The sequence below is a fragment of the Nomascus leucogenys genome, chromosome 12 (assembly GCF_006542625.1).
Source record: "Nomascus leucogenys isolate Asia chromosome 12, Asia_NLE_v1, whole genome shotgun sequence".
Classification (NCBI taxonomy): domain Eukaryota; kingdom Metazoa; phylum Chordata; class Mammalia; order Primates; family Hylobatidae; genus Nomascus; species Nomascus leucogenys.
Genome location: NC_044392.1, coordinates 42045181 through 42054221, shown reverse-complemented (window position 1 = coordinate 42054221; position 9041 = coordinate 42045181). Strand labels below are relative to the sequence as shown.

Sequence of the window (9041 nt, the reverse complement as noted above, 5' to 3'; positions counted from 1 at the left end):
GAACCAAGAAGAAATAAAAAACCTGAACAGATAAATAACAAGTAATGAGATTGAAGCCATAATAAAAAGTCTCCAAAGAAAACCCAGGACCTGATGGCTTCACTGCTGAATTCTACTGAACATTTAAAAAACTAATACCGATCACACTCAAATTATTCCAAAACATAGAAGAGGAAGGAATACTTCAAACTCATTCTACAAGGCCAGCATTATCCTGATACCAAAACCAGACAAAGACACATCAAAAAAAGAAAACTACAAGCCAATATTTTTTATGAATATTGATGCATAAATCCTCAACAAAATGCTAGCAAACCGAATCCAACAATACATTGGAAAGATCATTTATCATGACCAAGTGGGATTTAATCCTGGGATGCAGGAATGGTTCAACGTTTGCAAATCAATCAATGTGATCCATTACATCAAAAGAATACAGGACAAAAACCATACGATTATTTTAACTGATGCTTAAAAAAGCCATTTGGTAAAATCCAACATCCCTTCATGATAAAACCCCTAAAAATCAGGGGATAGAAGGAACATACCACAATGAAATAAAAGCCATATATGACAGACCTACAGCTAGTACCATACTGAATGATACTAGCTGAATGGGGAAAAACTGAAAGCCTTTCCTGTAAGATCTGGAACACAACAAGAATGCCCACTTTCATCACTGTTATTCAGTATAGTACTAGAAGTCCTAGCTAGAGCAATCAGACAAGAGAAAGAAATAAAGGGCATCCAAATTGGAAAGGGAAAAGCCAAAGTATCCCTCTTTGCAGATGCTATGATCTTATATCTGGAGAAACCTAAAGACTCCACAAGACAACTATTAGAACTAATAAACAAATTCAGTAAACTTGCAGGATAAAAAATGAACATACAAAAATCAGTAGCATTTCCATATGCCAACAGTCAAAAATATGAAAAACAAATTTTTAAAAAAATCCCATTTACAACGGCAACACATAAAATGAATTATCTAGGAATGAACTTAACCAAAGAAGTGAAATATCTCTATAATGAAAACTATAAAACACTCATGAAAGTAATTGAAGAGGACACCAAAGAAAGGAAAAAGATTCCATGTTCATGGGTGGAAGAATCAATATTGTTAAACTATTTATAGTACCCAAAGCCGTCTACAGATTCAATGCAATCCCTATGAAAATATCAATGATATTCTCCACAGAAATAAAAAAACCAATCATAAAATTTATATGGACTCACGAAAGACTCAGAATAGCCAAAGCTAGCCTAAGCAAAAAGAATAAAACTGGAGGAAGCACATTACCTGACTTCAAATTATACTACAGAGCTATAGTAACCAAAACAGCATACTAGTGTCATAAAAACAAACACATAGACGAATTGAACAGAATAGAGAACCCAGAAACAAATCCACACACCCACAATGAACTCATTTTAAACAAAGTTACCAAGAACACAAACTAGGGGAAAAGACTGTCTCTTCAATAAATGGTGCTGGGAAAACTGGGTATACATATGCAGAAGGATTAAATTAGACCCCTATCTCTCACCATGCACAAAAATCAAATCAAAATGGATTAAAGGCTTAAATCTAGGACCCCAAACCATGAAACTACTACAAGAAAACATTGGGGAAAATCTCTAGGACATTATTAACCTGGGCAAAAATTTCTTGAGAAATAACCCACAAGCACAGGCAACCAAATCAAAAGTGGACAAATGGGATCACATCAAGTTAAAAGGCTTCTTCATAGTAAAGTATACATTTGACATAGTGAAGAGACAACCCACAGAATGGAAGACAATATTCTCAAACCACCCACGTGACAAGGGATTAATAAACAAAATATATAAGGAACTCAAACAACTCTATGGGAAAACAATCTAATAATCTGATCAAAAATAGGCAAAAGATTTGAATAGACATTTCTCAAAAGAAGACATACAAATGGCATGCAGGCATATGAAAAGGTGCTCAGCGTCATTGATCATCAGAGAAATGCCGATCAAAACTACAGTGAGATATCATCTTACCCCAGTTAAATGGTTTATATCCAAAAGACAAGACAATAGCAAATGCTGGCATGGATGTGGAGAAAAGGGAACAGTTGCACACAGCTGGTGTGAATGTAAATTAGCACAACCATCATGGAGAACTTTCTGGAGGTTCCTCAAAAAACTAATAATTGAGCTACCATATGATCCAGCAATCCAACTGCTGGATATATACACAAAAGAAAGGAAATCAGTATACCAAAGAGATTGTACTCCTATGTTTGTGGCAGCACTGTTTGCAATAGCTAAGATTTGGAAGCAACCTAAGTGTCCATCAATAGATGAATGGATAAAGAAAATGTGGCACATATACACAATGTAGTACTGTTCAGCCATAAAAAAAGAATGCAACCCAGTCATTTGCAACAACATGAATGGAACTGGAGATCATTATGTTAAGTGAAATAAGCCAGGCACAGAAAGACAAACATTGCATGTTCTCACTTACTTGTGGGATCTAAAAATCAAAACAATTGAACTCATGGACATAGAGAGTGACCAGAGGCTGAAAAGTATAGCTGGGGGCTTGAGGGGGAGGTGGGGATTGTAAATGGGTATCAAAAAATATAGAAAAAATAAATAAGACCTACTATTTGATAGCACAACAGGATGACTGTAGTCAAAAATAACTGTACCTTTTGAAATAACTTGAACATTCTCTTGAAAAGGCCTGAGTTGGAGAAACTGGAGGTATTTCAGCCAATAATAGCATTTAATGTCTTCCACCTTTTAGACAATCCAGGAATGAATGTAGACTCCGGGAAAGGAACTAGGCACCTATTGTTTCCAGTATCCTTTTTCACACCCATTGTCAGAATTGCAGCATAGGATTCTGCAGGTTGTGCAGTGTGCGACAGTGCCACATTTGTAAATGATACAGGAGTATCAGTTACAGCTCAAACATCATAGATTTGTGATAATTTATTAGGAGAGGGCAGTAAAATTATTATGGCAGTTTTCAACAGAAATGTATAGAGAAGATGCTTTTTTCCCCTAAAATGCATAGACATGCTTCATAGAATAGTGACAGCCTTGCCTGTACTAGCCAATGAAGACCATGATTTTTCTCAAGAAGTTTCTGCTTCATGTTACTCCATTCATTACAAAGAGCAAGTGACAATGATAAGAGAACTAGATCCAAATCCTATCGCTACAACTGTCTAGTTTCGTGTGCCTGGGCAGATAAATTCTATCTATATGTGCTTTAGTATTTTCAGGTGCAAGATAGGGATGATAACATAATTGTCTCCCAGCCTACTTTATAGGGTTCATTAAGGATCAGGTGAAATCCTACATGTGAAAGTTCCTTATAAACTATAAAGCGATGTACAAACATATAGAACTTTGTTGTCAGTGTGATAAAGGGTAATTCCCCGTCTTTATACCCCATGATAATGGTGGTACAAGACATGAGGTAGTGCTATCTAGGTGAAACAGCATATACTCATGCCTCACCATGGGCTTCATGGGGTGAGGGTGATGCCTACACCAGTGAAAGAGGAACCAGTAAACTTATACCAAAGTTTGTGAACAAATAAAGACATGAGGAAAAAAGGTGTATCTAAAGGGGAAATTGTATGAGGAACAACTAAATTAACACGTTCCATTTTCCCCTCTGAAGGCTCCCCAGCCTCAAAATAGAATAACATATCTGAAGCTTTTTACAAGGTTTCCAACATGAATCTTCCATTTTTGTGTTATTTGACAGGAGTAAGAACTGGTGAAACTCACAGGCCCTTTTAGCTGGTTTCATGGGAATATGACTGCTAACCTGAGAGAAGGCATGTCCTGTGATAACATTCCAGGAGCAGGCCCCATAGGAGGCTCCCTGGACTGTGGAGAATCACAATATTCCTGACTGCCAAAACTTTGGAGAAGTAAGCACATGAAGGGAGGCCATCACAATCTTGACACACTGGGGGTTGAACAGTTTCTTCTTCATGGCTCTGCACAGAGCATCTTTGAGCTCCTTGTTCCTTAGGCTGTAAATGACAGAGTTCAGCAGGGGAGTGATAATGGTGTAGGTCACTGAGATGAATCTGTTCTGCCCCAGGAAACTCTAGGACTTAAGCTTCAGGTAGATGATGGAAATACAGCCATAGTGGCTGATGACCACTATGAGGCGGGAGGTGCAGGTGGCACAGGCCTTCTTCCTACCCTCAGTTGAAGCAATCTTAAGGATGGTGCAGATGATGAAGTCATAGGAGATAAAGATCAGGCCCACAGGTAGGACAAGGACACACACTGACAACAAAGTTGATTATCTCATTGACAGTAGTGTCTGTGCAGGCCAGCTTCAGCAGGGGTCTCACATCACAGAAGAAGTGGGAGATGACAAAGCCATCACAAAAGGGCAGGCCAAACATAGATGATACTTGGACAATGGCCACACCAAGGCCAATCCTCAGTGATCCAGATCCCAGCCAGACACAAGCCCTCTTACCTATGAATACCGTAAAGGGTTGCAGATGGCCACATAGCAATAATATCCCATTGCTATGAGCAGAAAGCAGTTATTGATGCCAAAAGTCAGATAGAATAGCTGAGTGACACAGCCTTGCATGACAATAAGCTAGTGAGGATTCAAGAGGCGAGAAAGCATATGGGGAATAATGGCCACCATGTAGCAGTTCTCAGAGATAGACAGAAATGCTCAGGAAGAAGTACATGGGGGTGTGGAGGTGAATGTCCAGGTGAATAATGGTCACAATAATCACATTGCCAGAGAGAGTCAGCAGGTACAAAGTTAGAAAGACAACAAAGAAGACAAGTCTGTGCTGTCACCTGAAGCTGGAGAAACCTTCAAAGAAGAACTCAGTCACAGCAGTGGACTTTGACCTTGGCACTGAAGAATGTCTAAATCTGAAGGAAATGGACAAAGGAAAGACAGAGGTGAGGCTCCAACTATGTAACAGATTACACAGTGATCTGAGCAACATCAGTTTTTAGATTCGTTGGATAATGTTCCAGACACAGCGGTTATCTTTGTTCTTCTACCGATCAAGAGCTCAGCACTCTTGGAAATAAACTAAGAAACTTCTAATGACCTACTGGATTAAGGGCAGAGATCAAAGGGAAGGAAACTTCAACATAATGTGAACAACGAAATTACGAAAACAGCTACCCTACTTGACCATTAAAGAGGTGGGTCCAGGTCAGAGAGGAAGAAAATGTTGAATGGACCAGGCACTTCAGCTTCCTCTATACTTACCCTTAATCTGAGCCTTTGATGACACAACGGGGAGGCAGAGATAGTGAAGGTTGATAAATATCTGGGGTTAATCCATTCATTTCCATCAGTATGAATTGCCAGCAAAGACTGCCCTGGGAGGATCCCAGATCAAGCATTCTTCCCGAATATCTGGAGTCCTGGGCATTACTTTCCTTAGCTCTGCTCCTTTAGATGACTAGTGCAAGGCCAGGCTGTGGGCGAGCCATTCAAACTACAATAGTGGCCATGTTTTCGGAAATAGAGGTCAATGTTTTGGTCTTTTTTTCCACTTGTTACCATAACAAACATTTCTGCAATAGAAAACTTTGTCAGGATGTCATTTCACACATAAGTGAATAACAGGTAGTGAAAAAATGCAGAGTCAAAGGTTATGAGCATCTTCAACTCTGATAGAGTGCCATGTTTTTCTCTATAAAATTTTTACCAAGTGATCTCTCACAAAGAGTGTATCAAAATGCAATTTTCCATTGCTGTGCCTCAAAGAGGAAATAGAGTGTAATGGGAAGCAGTAGGTACTCTGAAGCCACACTGCCCAGAATTTAATTTTGGTTCCACCAGGTCATAACTATGTAACTGTGGGCAAGTTATTTAACTTGTCTGTGTCTTAATTGCTTTATCTCTAAAATGAGCTTAATGATAGCACCTTCTTTACAGAGTTATTGTGAGGATTAAATCCATTCATATCTCAAAGTGCTTAGAAAAGTGTCTGGCACCTAGTGAATGCTATATGGTACTCTAAGTGTACATAAAGTCTGAAGCATTCCATCAGCAGAGATATTAAAGGAGGTGTGTTTAACCAGGAAGACTTCCAATAATGATTTTAGAAAGAATTGGAAGCCAAAGGCAAAGGGCAATAATTACAGAAACTGTGCATGAATACAATCAATTTTATAACCTATTCAATGTGGTTATGCAGTTAATTCTTATATTTCTCTGTGAAATCAGTGATAAAATTCACAACTGATCTTAAAGGGAGAAGAATCCCAAAGAAGAGCATTAATTAATTTATTTATTCATTAAATATTTCTTATTCCCATACTATGTGTCAAGGTCTATGAATTCAATGGCTAGTACATTTTAGTTTCTCGGTAATTATTTACTGAGTGAATAAAGAATGGGAAAGACCTGAAGTCCTTGCCCATGCCTATGTCCTGAATGGTGTTGCCTAGGTTTTCTTGTAGGATTTTAATGGTTTTAGGTCTAACATTTAAGTCTTTAATCCATTTTGAATTAATTTTTGTATAAGGTGTAAGGAAGGGATCCAGTTTCAGCTTTCTACATATGGCTAGCCAGTTTTCCCAGCACCATTTATTAAATAGGGAATCCTTTCCCCATTTCTTGTTTTTGTCAGGTTTGTCAAAGATCAGATAGTTGTAGATATGCGGCATCATTTCTGAGGGCTCTGTTCTGTTCCATTGATCTATATCTCTGTTGTGGTACCAGTACCATGCTGTTTTGGTTACTGTAGCCTTGTAGTATAGTTTGAAGTCAGGTAGTATGATGCCTCCAGCTTTCTTCTTTTGGCTTAGGATTGACTTGGCGATGCGGGCTCTTTTTTGGTTCCATATGAACTTTAAAGTAGTTTTTTCCAATTCTGTGAAGAAAGTCATTGGTAGCTTGATGGGGATGGCATTGAATCTATAAATTACTTTGGGCAGTATGGCCATTTTCACGATATTGATTCTTCCAACCCATGAGCATGGAATGTTCTTCCATTTGTTTGTATCCTCTTTTATTTCATTGAGCAGTGGTTTGTAGTTCTCCTTGAAGAGGTCCTTCACATCCCTTGTAAGTTGGATTCCTAGGTATTTGATTCTCTTTGAAGCAATTGTGAATGGGATTTCACTCATGATTTGGCTCTCTGTTTGTCTGTGATTGGTGTACAAGAATGCTTGTGATTTTTGTACATTGATTTTGTATCCTGAGACTTTGCTGAAGTTGCTAATCAGCTTAAGGAGATTTTGGGCTGAGACAATGGGATTTTCTAGATATACAATCATGTCATCTGCAAACAGGGACAGTTTGACTTCCTCTTTTCCTAATTGAATACCCTTTATTTCCTTCTCCTGCCTGATTGCTCTGGCCAGAACTTCCAGCACTATGTTGAATAGGAGCGGTGAGAGAGGGCATCCCTGTCTTGTGCCAGTTTTCAAAGGGAATGCTTCCAGTTTTTGCCCATTCAGTATGATATTGCATGGCAACAAAAGCCAAAATTGACAAATGGGATCTAATTAAACTAAAGAGCTTCTGCACAGCAAAAGAAACTACCATCAGAGTGAACAGGCAACCTACAGAATGGGAGAAAATTTTTGCAACCTACTCATCTGACAAAGGGCTAATATCCAGAATCTACAATGAACTCAAACAAATTTACAAGAAAAAAACAAACAACCCCATCAAAAGGTGGGCAAAGGACATGAACAGACACTTCTCAAAAGAAGACATTTATGCAGCCAAAAAACACATGAAGAAATGCTCATCATCACTGGCCATCAGAGAAATGCAAATCAAAACCACAGTGAGATACCACCTCACACCAGTTAGAATGGCCATCATTAAAAAAACAGGAAACAATAGGTTCTGGAGAGGATGTGGAGAAATAGGAACACTTTTACACTGTTGGTGGGACTGTAAACTAGTTCAACCATTGTGGAAGTCAGTGTGGCGATTCCTCAGGGATCTAGAACTAGAAATACCATTTGACCCAGCCATCCCATTACTGGGTATATACCCAAAGGACTATAAATCATGCTGCTATAAAGACACATGCACACGTATGTTTATTGCGGCACTATTCACAACAGCAAAGAGTTGGAACCAACCCAAATGTCCAACAACGATAGACTGGATTAAGAAAATGTGGCACATATACACCATAGAATACTATGCAGCCATAAAAAATGATGAGTTCGTGTCCTTTGTAGGGACATGGATGAAACTGGAAAACATCATTCTCAGTAAACTATCGCAAGGACAAAAAACCAGACACCGCATGTTCTCACTCATAGGTGGGAATTGAACAATGAGAACTCATGGACACAGGAAGGGGAACATCACATTCCAGAGACTGTTGTGGGTTGGGGGGAGGGGGGAGGGACAGCATTAGGAGATATACCTAATGCTAAATGACGAGTTAATGGGTGCAGGAAATCAACATGGCACATGGATACATATGTAACAAACCTGCACATTGTGCACATGTACCCTAAAACCTAAAGTATAATAAAAAAATTAAAAAAAAAAGAATGGGAAAGAGTCTCTGATGTTAAATAACTCACAACATCAATACAAAAGAAAGGCAAATGGGAGTAACAATGTAGAAAGTAAGGGGTGCTATGATAGAGCTTAGTGTAGGATGATATGGAAACATGAAGAAGGGTTCCTAACTCAGTCTTAGGGTCAAAGAATACTATAAAGGAGTTATTGTCCAAGATAGTAAAGGAAAAGTGAATAAGGCTTATGTTGCAGGCAGCATCAAGTAAGAGCGCCCAGCATTTCTAAGATCCAGATGAACCAGCATGAGAATCGCTGTAGCTCAGTGGTTACATACGGAGGACCCGGAAACAGAAGGCCGATGATGAATTCTCATTCCACCTTGGGCAAAGTCTGAACCTGTCTCTAACACAAGTTCCTCATCTATAAAATGGGTAATGTTAGTACTTAACTCATAAGAATATTGTGAGGCTCAAATGAGTCAATATATAAATCATTGAGCAAGGTGACTGACAAATAGTAACATCCTGAAAAATTTTGGCCA

At 38.7% G+C, this 9041-nt stretch overlaps 1 pseudogene; it reads right to left on the bottom strand.

The window, feature by feature from the left end:
• Nucleotides 1–3895: 3895 nt before the first annotated feature.
• On the bottom strand, nucleotides 3896–4991 carry LOC100591708 (annotated as a pseudogene).
• Between the last annotated feature and the right edge of the window lie 4050 nt (nucleotides 4992–9041).